We start from the raw sequence: 15,109 nt of genomic DNA on the forward strand, positions 1-15,109 counted from the left end.
TATTTTCAGGTATATCCCCCCCCCACCTAGGGACTTTAATTCCTCCAAGATCTTATGAGAGGCTCTACTGCTTTCCTGCCTGTGCTCTGGTCTGTGACTGATCACAAGCACTCCCCCTGCCCTGCAACTATAAGTAAGGTCCCTGCCCCACTATGGCAGTAAGCTCTATTGAGATTGAGGTCTCAGACAACAATCTGAATTTGAGTGTGGGCATAACACCAGAGTCCTACCTCAAGGATAGCAAAGAGACCTCTACAAATTCCTCTAACCGCCCCTTATCATCCATAGGGTAGCACTCTGGAAGCAGCTTCTAGGTGGTTGCTCAGGTCTGCTTCTGGTTCCCGGGGCCAGGTCTGCACTGAGGCTTGCACTGGACTGGGCCCCACTTTCACCCCTGGTGCAGAAATTTTCCTGCTGAGCTTTCCAATTATCCTTTGCAATAGCTGAGCTGAGAGGTCTGGAAACCACCTTTGCTTCCATGGACCCAGACATCCCCAAGGACCCAGGTAGCCCAAGGGATGTTCCCAGATGACTGGATCAGGTTTGCTCCTCTGAGTCCAGGCTGCCCCACAGGTCCTTTTTAACCCTGTGTGAAACAGACCTTTCCCATGGGTCTTCCAAGCTGTCTTGGACTGGAAAATTGTTTCACTCAGTCTTTTTGTGGGGTCTGACACTCTAGAATTTGGTTAGAATCATTATGTAAAGGTATTTGGAGTGATCTGAGGGAGAACTTGCCAGACTTCCTGCCTCTGCTCTGCAGTCTTGGCTCTGCAAAAAGTGATAATATCCTTAAAGAAGAGTGGGACAACTCGGTGGCATTGTGGATAGAACACCAGCCCTAGGGTTGGAATGTAGATTTCTTACAGAATTCTTTACATTAAGTTAAATTTGTATAATATGAATTTATATCAAGCAAAAACTGTCTGAATTACATTCAACAATTCTTATAAAATTAGTATAAGAGTAGTACATACCTCACATGGTTGTTATGGAGTTTAAGAAAGCTAATGTATGCTAAATGTTTTGCATATCTTAAAACACTTCAAAATGTCAACTGTTGCAGTAGTTACTCAGTACATGGATGCTGTTTACTTCATCTATATATTATGATCTTTAGACATAATGATCTTTAGAAATGTCCTGTTGTTCTAACATATTGGTATTATAAACTTCAAACTTAAAATCAAAACATGGTTAGATAGTACTAGTAATTCTGCCCACCAAAGAATTTATTTCTGAAATAGTTATTTGAAAAAATATTTTGTTGGTTTGTCATTTTTCAGTCATATCTGCCTCTTTATGATCACATTTGGGGTTTTCTTAGATACTGTGGTGGTTTTCCATTGCCTTTTCCAACTCATTTTTACGGATGAGAAAAACTGAGGCAAATAGGGTTAAATGACTTGCCCAGGGTCACATGGTTAATAAGTGTTGAGCCAGATTTGAACACAGGAAGATGAATCTTTCTGACTGCAGACCTGGAACCCTATCCACCCTGCCATCTAGCTTCTCCTGTAACAGGGACATGTGGTGAGGGGGTGGCTGGGGAGGCAGAGCTGAAACTCATCTCTGATTGTGAGGGGTTGAAAACATATTTGGTGTGGTCACCACATATCTTGCCTACTGTAAATTATGTATACCACATATAATTTTTGTAGCTATTTTTCATTACAGAAAAAATAGCTATTAGAAAATAGAATTAAAGGCATGCTGTGGCAAGTTTTTGAAGTGATTGGCATCTTAGTAGGTACTTACCTTGTCTTATTCACCCTGCCCTTGTAAAGTGCTTCCCATGCATTTGTTTACCTTTAAAAGTTCCATTTTGTGTTGCAACTATGTCACCCCACAACATAATACAAGTCTTATAGACTCTAAGTTATTGTTGAGGCCTCACCAAATCCAGTTCTCTTGTATGTCATGGCATCATATCCCCGATGTCATGGTCCTCTTTGAGAACAAAGTTCAAACAATAACAACAACAACAACAACTTCCGACAGTAACTATTAAAGTCCCCAAAACATCTCCCTTAGTTTTTTGAGGGCTTCTAAAGTAGAAAGATTTGCAGAAATATATTATACAGTACAATGCCTTCATACCACCAGCTGGCATAATAGAAGGTAAGATTCAGTGTTAAGAAAGTTTTAGTTTTAAGAATTTCAAACAATTATGGTTCTATAGATTTCATGTGTTATGAAAACAATATTGTCTGAAATCAATGTTCTGCTTTGTTTTTTAATTGACATTTTAGTGTAGATCACAGAATTCTAAAATATTACTAGTGAGAAAAATGTTTTACATGTAACCGATTTTATTTTATGTACTGTATTCATGGTTATTGCAATAAGAAAAGTGCATATTGTCATAATCTTTTTAATAAAGAATTGTATGCAAAAAGTTATATTTTAAGCAATCTCTAACATAAGATTAAAATTTTTAGTACAGAAACCTAATCCCCATTTCCTATAGGTGTATTATATTAACATTCATGCTCATCTGTTAACATTAAAGCTGTTTTCTAGGATCTTCCCAAAAGTTGATGATTGACTGCACCTCTCCCCTAATCCCATACTCTAACACTGAGGTAGCTTATTCATTAAACCTATATTTATGCTGGCAGATAAAGGATTTCTAGAGGAGGAGGATACTCTGCTGATACAATTTATATCTGTTCCACAGAGACCTAGTAGCATCCTTGGTAGGGGAGTGGGAAGGTAGGTTCCTACACCTCTCCCACTGGGCTCCTTTTTTTCACAAAATCAGAAACAATGATGCCAGGTCTTTAAACATGAAATTTCTATAAAATGATAACAAGAAAGACTAATCATAATATTTATTCATTTGAAGGCAAAAATGAATATGTACTCAATAGAATGCAAAATCTGAAATAATCCTCAAATTAAATAGCTCAAGATATGGATGGAATTTCAGATGCCATCTAGTCCAGCCTCCTTATTTTACAAATGAAGAAACTAAGGAGAGTCTGAGTAAATTGCCCATAGTCATTTTGCCAACAAATTTCTGAGATAGATCTTGAATATTCCTCCCTCTTTCAAGTCCATTAGTGATGCAATGCTACCTCTAGTTATCTCTGGGAGAGGACAGGGGCTTCCTAAAAGACCCTTTACTTCATTTTGATGATGTTCACCTTCTTGGTTCTGCCATATAATCATATCATATAATCACAGAATCTGAATCAAAATATAACATATCTTCCATAACCTGGATCACATTTGCCCACAAAAATATAATGAATGTGTTACATATTCAAACCAGAATTCTAGTGGAAGGACATGAGTGAATGACTGTGGAATTCATGACAGACTCTTTAGAGAATAATTTACATCTTGCATCTTCAGCTGGACCCAACTATCTCCCTTTTATCTAATTATCTTCTGGTCCTCACAGCTCTGCCAGGAAAAGTCATTCCTCTGTTATACTTGGGCAGCTGAATAAGTGACTAACTCTTATAATGACACAACCAGTCCAGAACCCAGAGTTCTGAGTGTTAAGCTCTTGCCATAAAATGCATTCTCTTCAGAGGAAACTTCTCAAATATACATTGAGGCTCAAAGAAAATGCTTCCTCTCAGGCTATAGATATGAAGAGAACTATGTAACTTTTCTCCAGTCAGAAAAAAAAAGATATTTCAAGATGAAGAAACTAAAAGTCATTTATTTGCTTAAGATTATATAGGTAGTCAAGTGGCAGAGTTTCAATTAAAACCAGATCCCCTTACTCCAAATAAAGTCTCTTTTTTATTGTATCACACAGCTTAAAAAGAGGCAAACACTTTATTATATAGTACAACCATATGGTCGATTTACTATAACAAAGTGTTCGATGTTATTAACTTTTAGATGAGAATATGAGTGTTATTTGTGCACAAAAGGTTTCTGCTTTCTATCATTCCCCAAACCAATTTTCAATAACCACAGCTGCATAAATTTAATAAATTTGTGAATAGTTAAAGTGTATATGAAATCTCAAACAATATAGGGGTGGAAAGAGTTAGGACTGAGTTATGTGTTTTCATTGATAAAGAGATATGCTGATGAAACAAATGTCTCCCTAGTGCATAGAACATTAACTCATCTATTGCTTATATTCTTAGATAAATGTCACCAATTCCAAAAAATCTGCAAAAGATTATAAATTTTTAAAACAATTGTGAAAATACAAAAAAATTCCATAAAATCTCTTAATAAGATAATTTATGAAACATTTTTCCTTTTGGAATATATATATGTATACATACATACATATATATATATATATATATATTCTGCATGTAAATACTGCCAAGGAAAATGAGAATAAAAATGAGTGAACAACCCTCAATTTTTTTCTATTTGTCAAATGTTCATCTATCTCTCTCTCAACTCTCTCTCTCTCTCTCTCTCTCTCTCTCTCTCTCTCTCTTTCTATTTCTCCTTTTCCCTTCCTAGTTAATAAGTATAGCAGAAATGAAAATGGCTATCTTCCAAGCACGGTGTTTTGATGACGATGGGGTGCACTGGGAACAATGAATGGCTAATAACCCCTATTGTCATTATCTATTTATCAACAAAATAGGACAGAAAAGCAAAATAGCAAAAGGGAATTGGATATGACATTACTAATAGTGAGCACCCTTTGAACAATAGAGCCCCAGAAGGGTACTTTAGTAAAAAACACCATTAGGCTCTAACTTTATTAACTTACAGAATAGAAATTGTCAATGAGTCCCTGGGTGACTTCTTCCAAAGCATTCTTTTGGCCACAGAGCAACAAGAGTGCTTTCTCCAAGCAGAAGATAGGTAGTTCTTATCCATTACCCAACTGCTGTGCCCCCAAACAGATGACTAACCTCTACAATTTCCCAGGCTATTATAATGAAGTATCCTCCCTTGAATACCATACATATGATACCTACCAAACCTTCCAATGTTCCCGGACAAATTTATTTAGTCTAATGATGGAAATTAGAAAAATACACATAAAATATTTTAATCTTAATAAAGTTCATTCATAGTTTAATTTAGGTGATATAACTAGTAATAATATTGAAGTAAATAGTATAAATCTTATTGTTAATCTGCTGAAGTTAAGAAGTATGAGGATGCTTTCCATTAATCTCAATGGATGGTAAAAATAAAACTGAGATAGCATCCTCTATCTTGCTATCTTCCCTATTAATGAATATTTATTTCCCCTTTCTTTCTGTGGGTACATTCATCTAGCAAATTGTACTATACTTTAAGACTCAAAAATTAAGTGAAAACATTAATATAAAATGAAAGACTTCATATTTATATGGTAGACAATGAGAAGACCCTAAGGACAAGGGAATTAGGTAGTCACATTTAAGAATTAGGGAAAGTTGCTCTGGCAGTGGCAAAAAGAATAAATTGAAGGGAGGAGAGACCAGAGGCTTTTATGATAGTCCAAGTGATACAAAGATGTTGCAACAAGGATCAGTCTTTATCAATATATCCCAACCAGCAAAGGAAGAGTGTCTTTAGATCATATATTGGGAATTTTAACTGTATCATTGCGAGTCAATCACTGAATATGGCCCTGACTTAAAAAAAAATATGCCCTGCTTTGTAGGCCAGGGAGGAAAATCAACTAACCCACTGAAGCTTCAGGAGTCAAAGATACTATTAAAAAATGATAAGAACGGGGCAACTAGGTGGCACAGTGGATAGAACACTAACAACTATGTTTAAGGGGTAAGAGAAGGATGAAGAAACAGAAAATGAGATGGTGATGATAATATCACAAAAAATCATAAATGGTGATCCAGCAAAAATGTTGTTAAAAGTATAGAAGAGACAGGAATGAGAAATTCTTTGGAAGATACAAAAGAAGAGACCATGATGTTGAGAAAGTAGTCAACAGAATTAAAAATTTCTAAGGGGTCAAGGAGATGATGATGATTAAGAAAAAGACATCTCATTTAGCAGTTAATAGATCATTAGTCATTTTGGAAAGAGCAGTTTTACTAGGGACAAAACACATTATAAGGAGTTTCTAAGTATGTGAGAAATGATGAAGAAGAGGCATTGATTGTAGGCGATTTATTATAGGAGTTTGGTCATGAAAAGAATGAGAGCTATAGGAAAGTAATTTCAAAGAATAACAAGGTCAAGTGAGGGTATTCTGATGATGGAGTAACCTTAAACACGTTCATAAGCACAGAGTAAAACTCAGTTAGTCAAAGAGATTTAAAATGGCAGAGGAAGAATGGATTGGTTAGCTACAAGAGGAAATGCAAATGAATGTGATGAAGAGCAAAAATTCAGTCACTGATCTTGACAAGGACTACCTCTTCCTTAAATACTAGTACAAAGAAAAGAGATACAGTATACAGGGGTATTAAAGTAAGAGGTGAGGAATATGAGATATTGCAATAAATTATTTCAATTTATCCATGAAGTAGACAATGATATACTCTAATTGGGGAGTGGGAGGAACTAGGGGAGGAATGAGATAGAACTGACTATTTCATAAGACAGCTAAAGATTTGGAATAGTTTTTAGAGAGGAATGGAATAAAAAATTAATCAAGTAGGAAAAAAGTCATAGAGATTAGATAACGTTTTTTTAGGTTTTGGGTTTTTTTTTTTTAGTTTTTGCAAGGCAATGGGGTTAAATGGCTTGCCCAAGGCCACACAGCTAGGTAATTATTAAGTGTCTGAGGCCTGATTTGAACTCAGGTACTCCTGATTCCAGGGCTGGTGCTCTATCCACTGTGCAACCTAGCTGCCCCTAGATGACTTTTAATGGATCCAGATCAACATAGTTGCATGACTTCCTCCACAGACATCCAATAGTACAGGAGTAATCACAGAGAATATGGGAACAATTCATTGCTGAAAATTGTCAAGCAAAGAAGAGGGATGGGGAAAGGATAGGATGGAAAAATAAAGTAGAGAGGACAATGCAGATTGAATTGAACAACAAGAGTCAAGATCATTGAAGACAAGAAAATGAGACCAGAAAAGTTGTGGTGCACTGGAAAAGAAAGGAAAGATGGAAAGATTATAGGTTTTAATGATAAGAGGTGACATAAAAGGAAAGAAAAAAGGATATGAAAGTCTAATCCGAAAGGGAAATTTCATAGTTCAAGATAAAATGGAGGTGATACAATTATAGCTGATAGTGAGATCCAAGTTGTGATGACCCCTGTTTCTGACTGAAGTAAAGTGAAGATATCAGTCAGGGATTGATATCAGGTCAAGTTGTTTAAAGGAATATGATTGTGTACATTGAAGTTCCAAGTATTGGGATGAAGATAATAACTGGGAATCTTTGTATAGAAATGAAAGCAACATGAGCATCTACAGAAAATTTTATATTAAAGATAAGTTGGATACAATTTACCCCCAAGGAGACAATTATTTTTTTTAAAATCCTAGGCTGTATATTTCTTGTAAAATTTGGCAAATGTTTCCTTTAATAAAAGTTAAATGTAAGCAAAAGTTTAGCAAAAGTTTATTTAAAAAGCAAAAAGTCCTCAAAGTCAAATCAAACAAAAAAAATTAAGCTGTTCCTAACATAAATTCAGTCTATACTAAAGAAGCAGTATCTTAGTCAAAAAAGTGATTAAAATAACATCTACTTCACTAATAAAAGGTTATAATAGGGAATAGTTTTTTTTTCATTTCATTAAATTCATTTAAACATGCATTAAAAAACAAGCTGAGACTTAAGACACTTGAATTCTTTGTTATGTTCAACATTAACTTCAAAATTTATTGAGTGTTTACTATGTGAGGAGCATTGTGGTAGGAGCAAGAGTGGTGCCCCAAACCCTTCAATCACAATTAATGAAATTATCAATATAACTAGATCCTGATACCTTTTTATATAAATATAATAAAGTTATAAACTAAGTAGAAATTGAATGAATGGAAATGCTTTGTGGATGACTGAAGAGAAACAGTCATGCCCTTTAAAGCTTAGATAAAAGAAGTCAAATCTGAATATGACTTTCTGATACTTAGGCAGCCTAGTGATGTAGCAGCTTCAGTTAAGACACTAGAAAGAGATGGTTGGGGTCTCTATCTCTTCTCCCATTTCCAATTCTACTCCTTGACCAAAAATCATTTGAGAATATCAAGAGATTAGATTTGAATTCCCCATCAGTAGGGATATTAATGTTTTGGCACAGCAGTTGCTAATGTCAATATCTCATTAGAAGTCAGGGACAAATTAGACACACCAAAAATTATAGCTTCAATACTCAAAAAGGTCACTGACCCCAACAGAGAAATACATTCACCAAAGGGGAACTTGCTGAGAATTCCACAACAAGAAAAAGTCATTTTCAGAAAACAGGAGCTATGCTCTCTAACTTTAAGTCCACTTTCCTCAAGAATCTTATGTTTGCAAGAGGAGAATACATCATAGACTTTTTCTGTTTGGGGGGGGAAGAGGCAGGGGAATGTTCTTGTACTAATTCTTCTTGCTGTACCTTCTAAAAAATAATCCTCTAATTTGCTCTTAGGTATGCCTGGCTGTTAATCAATGGGAAGTATATAAGCCTCAAAAAGGTGTTACATAGACACTGAGGAAGAATAAAAGTTTAGATAAGGCATTGCCCTAGTTGTTACAGTGGGATAAAACAAACAAATGGACTAAAATGTCCTATATTTCATGATAAGTTTATTAGAGAGATACAAACAAAGTACTACATGAGACCTCAGGGTAAAAGTTGTTTCTGGAAGGCAGAATCAAGATGACAAAAATGAAGGCAGGAAAACCCTGCATCTCACCCCCAGAACACTCCAGATTCAAATTCCTCTAAAGAATGGCTCTAACCAAATTCTAGAGTGGCAGAACCCACAAAATCCTCAAAAGCTTGGGAAAGTGCATCTTTCATCCTGTAATCTTTAACAGAGTTAAAATCAAGTCAGTCTGGGGAAATGAGCAAAAAAACCATAAAACAATTAGTTTGATCCCACTGGAGGATCAAAGACACACACTGAATATAACAGTCAAGGTTTCTGCCTTCAAAGCATCCAAGAAAAATAGGAATTGGTGTCAGGCTATGGGAGAACTCAAAAAAGATTTTGACAATCAAGTAAGGGAGGTGAAGGAAAAATTGGTTCAGCAAGGAAATAACATGCATACTCAATTGGATATAAAGATCTATCTTACCCTAAAGGAAAATAGGAGAGGAGAGAGATGGGAGAAAGAGGATGGGCATAGTGACAGAAGAGAGGGAGATAGGGTGAAAGGAGAGAGCGAGAGAGAGAGCGAGAGCGAGAGCGAGAGCGAGAGCGAGAGCGAGAGCGAGAGCGAGAGAGAGAGAGAGAGAGAGAGAAGAATAAATGAGGGAAGGGAATTACAGCTAGCAATAGTGGCTGTGGAAAAAAATATTAAAGTAACTTGAGCTGATGGTATCTGAATACAGATTGAAGCACACTTTTTAAAAAATTTTCTTGAAGTATCTCTTTGTTGGGGGGGGGATTATGATTACTTTTACAACATGACTATTGTAACAATGGGAAAAATAGATAACAGTAAAGTGCTTTATAACCAAAAGAAAAAGAAAAGGAAAAAAAATTGTTACTGACTGTGGAGAAACGGGTACTCTTTATGGAAGAACTAGCATTAGAATCAGTGTTTAAAAGATGAGTAAAACTATCACAACTAATACCTCTTACATATGCATCCTTCTTTCCTCTGACATCGCACCACTGATTCAGCTCTTATCACTTCAGACCTGGTTTGTCTGAATGCCTGAAGTCTCTCCCAAGTCCAATTCATCCTCCACTGAGCTGTTAAATGTATCTTTCTAAAAACACAGGTCTGACCATATCACCATTCCCATCTTCTACAAGGAAGTCTTCTCCAATTCCTTTTATTTCTATCATCTTTCCTTTGTTGAATATTTCAAATTTATCCTACATGCAGCTTGTTTGTATGTACATAGTGGTTTGCTCATTGTCTCCTATATTATACTGTGAGAACAGAGACAGTCTTTTATCTTTTTTTGTATTTCTAATGATTAGCACAATGCCTTGTTAGCTAATAGGCACTTAAGAAATATTTAATGACTAGTTGACATCTTTTGAGCTATAACATTTCCCTGAAAAATTCATTGTTTATATTATGAAGCATTCCCATCACAACCACCGTGGACAACCCTCAACTGCAATGCTTTAGTGTTACATGACTCAAAGTCATACAATAGCAGTAGAAAAAAATGTTGATTTTCAAAAGATGGTTCTTTAGGGAGAAATTTGGAGTCATTAAAAGAACTTTTGAGTTTACCAGAGATAGCTTAGCCCACTTTCCTCCTCCTGTTCAATTTTGTATCCAACTCATAATCCATTTGCAATGTTTATCCAACATAGATATGTTAATGGTTGAGCTCTGTAGGTTGTCTTTTTAACTGCGAATCATATATTCAGCATAATATGCAGCATAAATGAAACTGTTCTGTGGGGGGTCCATGAAATGTTTTGACATTTTTAAAAGTAGCCATATACAAAAAGTTTGGGAACCACTGATCTGACCTGGTGAGGTAAATTCTAGTACTGAAGGAAGGAGAAAATAAGGAACACTTAAAGATAATAAAAGAACAAGGGAGACTAGTGCTCCTGGAGCTAAGAGGTAAAAAGAATATTTAGTTGAGAGTAGTCAACAGTGGCATAAGCCAAAGAGTAGTAACAGAAGATGAGACCTGGATTTATGGCTTGGAAGATAATTGGGGATGGCAGTTTTCTTTGAGTGTTGGCTTTGGAAGACCTTTTGCAAGAGATTAAGGAATGAGTGAATAATGAAATAGCATAATTACTAAGTTTAGGAAACTTTCTGAAGAAGTTTCACAATGAATCAAAGGTGAGATGCAGGATAGTAGTTAAATACTAAATTTGGGAACTACTTCTGGAATTAGGGAAATGAATGAATGATCAAATGAATGCAAAAAACACTTATTTTGGGCAAGGCATTGGCACTAAAGAATATAAATCTAAAAAAGAGAGGCAGGCTTTATAAGCTCAGAGAGCTTTTAGTCTAATAAGGTCAGTTAAATATTGGGGACTAAATGATCAAGTTAGAACTCAGTCACTAATCAGTTCCTAATTTGATTGATTTAACTTCCTTCAGAACAAGTGGCTTGGATTCTGGAGATTTAAGGTGCAGAGGCTCTAACTCAGAGGTCTATGATTATGTTTGCATACTGATGGAAAGTTGCTAAAGGAAAGGGAAAGAATGAAAATGAATGAAAAAAAAGAAGATAATGTGCTGGAGTAAGGACCTGAAGAGGGGAGGATGGGATGAGATAGGTTCAAACACAAGAAAGGGGAATCAGCATTAATGACTTAGAGAAAGCTTTGTTGGAGAAGGAGGATCAGAAAGATATTAAGATTGAGAGGGTATACTAAAAGGAAGAGGGGAGCTATGGGAATTCTTTAGGTGACATCCCTCCTAGTAAGACAGAAAAATTAGGTTCATTAGCTCTAAATTAAGGGAAGGATAACATTTGAAACAAATGCTTCTGAAAGGATGAGCTAAGAACTCAAGGAGAGATGTGGATGGGGGAGATGAAATGAACTACTATAGATTTAAGGACTAAGATTTTTAAGCAGGCAGAGAAATGAATCAAATAACCAGGATCATCTGGACATGATAATACACAAATCTGATTCAAAGTCAGAGTAACTTGTGAAATATCAAAATGGCAAACAATGGGCTCATTGTCAGATACAGAGACAAGTGAAATCAGATTGGGAGAATATAAAAAAAGGAATTAAAGACAATAAGAGTGAAGAGAAAGGACATGTAGAAAGAAAGAAATTTGAGGTTCGCAAATGTAATTTCAAAGGTAAGGATTTTTAAAGTGTCACCATCTTGAAAGATATATATATATAAGAGTATATATTAGCATGTAGGCCAAATCTGGGTTGAGAAGAAAGATCGATAGAGTTGAGGAGTTTAAAACTGAGGGGAATATCCTCTCCAAACAGACAAAAAGAGAATGCTAATTTTTAAAAATCCCCAACTTCAAAATAAATCCTATCTAGAAAGTTTCCTTCTTCCTAGACTTATGAATTTTTAGATTATTGACTTTTCCACAAGATGTAAATTTTATTCAGAATAAACTGGATTTGAATGCAATTGAACTTTAATGACAAGCTGTCAAGTTACATAAGGAGTTGACAACATGAATCTTAAAAGTCCTTGGGGTTGAGGGTGAAACTACAAACCAGTAGAGAAGGGAAGAACAGAAATTATTGGATATTTAAATTATTGGGAAAAAAAGTAGAGAAGTATTCTGGAGATTAGGAGGTGAGAATTGAAGATTGTACTTCCTTCTCAAAGAGGACAATGTCATCAAGAAGGTAATGTCTTGACGGGCAAATGAACTGGATTTAAATGAGGTAGAGTTGGAAAAAGTCATCAACCTCACTCTCTCCTGCAGAGCCATGTGGGTCAAGTGGAGATGGCTCAGAGAAGGTGAGAGTAGCAGATAGGGATAGAAGATAGTAAAAGTAGATTGCATGGGCTTTGAAAGAGGAAATTTTGGGGTGGGTAGTTGGCACAGTGGATAGAGCACCAGCCCTGGAGTCAGGAGTACCTGAGTTCAAATCTGGCCTCAGACACTTAATAATTACCTAGCTGTGTGGTCTTGGGCAAACCACTTAACCCCATTGCCTTGCAAAAATTAAAAAGAAAAAGAGGAAATTACTTTGAAGAATGATGACTGAGAAAAAGGTTTGAAATCAAGAACAATGTTTACAAATCTGGGTTGGTCCTTTTACCCTATCAAAATCATTTACCTTTAGAAGATAAGGAGCAGAGAAAAGAATGGCTTAAACGTTTGTGTGTTCTGTGACTTTAGGTAAGTCATTTCTCTCTAAGTCTGAGTTTCTTTCCTTGTAAAATGAAGATTTGAGTTTACTTCTAATATCCCTTGTGCCTTCCCCTCTAAGTTTATCATCCTTCTACTCTGTGTATTTCTTGCAACATATTTGTTGTTTTCTTCATTAGAATGTAAACTCCTTGAAGACAGGGACTAATTTTTGACATATTTTGTTTTTATTCTTCATCATCCATATACCTGCCACCTTAGGGTACTGCATAGAAAGCCCACCCTGAAACCAAGAAGAACTCAGTTCAAGTCCCTCTTCTGAAACATAATGTCTATTTGACCTTGGGCAAGTAATTTAAAATCTCAGTGCTTTAGTAAACTCTCTAAGATTATAAATAAGTTGCAGAGATGTCATCCTGTATTAGGAGAGGGAGTTTCTTCTCACAGGAATTCTCTCATTCTCTAGACTTCACCACCTGTGCTTTAGCTGTCTCCCCATTTCAGCTTCAGCTCTACCTCCCTTATCCTATTGAAGAGTTCTATCCAAGAGCTCTATTTTGAGTCAAGGTCCCAAGCCGTCCTCCATTCTCTCTTGCCACGCTGTACCTCCCTAAAATACTTCCCTCCCTCCTACTTCTTCCCTACCCCTTTTAAGCACCTTGTTAGTAGTTTGTCTTTCTACAGTAGAATGTAAGCTCCATGTATTCAGGAAATGTTTCTTTTGTTTGCATTTGTATTTCTAATATAGTACCTAGTCCTTACTCATTGCCCAGTAAATCTTGATTTTTTGCACTGAAAATATAACTTCAAATCTTGTCTTATCCTTTTTATACCTAATACCTAGTACAGTACCTGGGACTCAATAAATGGTTATTGGTTAATTAATACTTATATTCCTATTATACATAAATAAAAACATCATTTATCCTAACACAGAGGGGAAGCTTAAACTATTCAATATTTAGCTTCTCTCACTCCCAAGATCCACATAGATCATGCACATACTATACATACCTTACATATATACTCTATTAAATACTTTGATGGCAAAAGCAGTCATACTGTTTCTTTGTTCTTGTGAAAATCAGATATCTGCTGTTGCCACTGACAGTCACATCTGCTGGGACTAGTACTCTAATGTTGCTCACTATCATTTTTAAAAATCACAAGTGGGCTGTGTACAAAATTGCACTGTAGGATTTTTTTAACAAAACAATATACTTCACTTTGCAAGTATAAAATGTCTTCAGGGAAATCTGCAAATTAAGATTAAACAATCAGCCAGATTGCCCCAAAACAGACATAATCAACAGCACCAGCAAATTAGGCATCAATTCAGAACATTTGTTAACATTTTTATTTTAATTACTGGCTAAATTGTATTTATTTGTAATTGTGACAATCAGCACTGTAAATTATTATTATTTTTAAACTACTCAGCACAGAAGAAAACATTACATTTACTGTACAGAGAATGTACTCATAATCAACATGTAAAAGTGATGAATTTGTGTTTCATCTTTTCCCTGCACTCAAAAGCAAAGAAGCACAATACAGAGCCTTGATCACAGAAATTACCTAACTCTTGAATTAGAAAGTACTAATACCATATGAACTAAATAGCTGGAAAGAAAAGATTAGCCAGATACCTGAAGACTGAAATATTACCTGAATATTACTAAATATCTATGGATGAGGGGGGAAAAAACTAATTTAATTTAGCTAATTAGCTGATTTTTTTATCATTGTCATTTGAATGTTTGACTGTGAATATAAAGACATGGCCTATATTTTAAATATATAAAATTTGTTTTCATAATTTGAAATATGGGGGGGTACCTAAAACAGTTTCCTTATACTTTAATTCCTTGAAGTTTAACTTTTTAAACAGTATTTTTGGACTCTTCTGTGGAACTGAATCTTCTCATTTACATTTTGATTTCCTGATCCTCAGCAATTGGCATATTAGAGTAAGGTTTGGTAAGGGGTGGGGATTATGTAAAATGTATAGTATGTATTTGTGGTGTATCTCAGCAGTTCAAAATATGCACATATTTTATCCACATAAACCTGATTTGTTTTGATTTCTGGAATATAAAGTGACGACTACTTCTGATGTTGAATACATTTTGCTAAGAAAACAACTATACAAGATCCTTAAATTTTCATGTAAAAAGACATACTATATAGTTTGACAATCATATTTTCTTTTTCTTACACAGGAATTTATAAACAACATGCTTAATTCTTGGCAAATTCTGTTCACATACAGGTTACTTTCCCCCAAAAAAAATTTTTAGTATT

Source organism: Macrotis lagotis, chromosome 3 (assembly GCF_037893015.1).
Source record: "Macrotis lagotis isolate mMagLag1 chromosome 3, bilby.v1.9.chrom.fasta, whole genome shotgun sequence".
Lineage (NCBI taxonomy): Eukaryota > Metazoa > Chordata > Mammalia > Peramelemorphia > Peramelidae > Macrotis > Macrotis lagotis.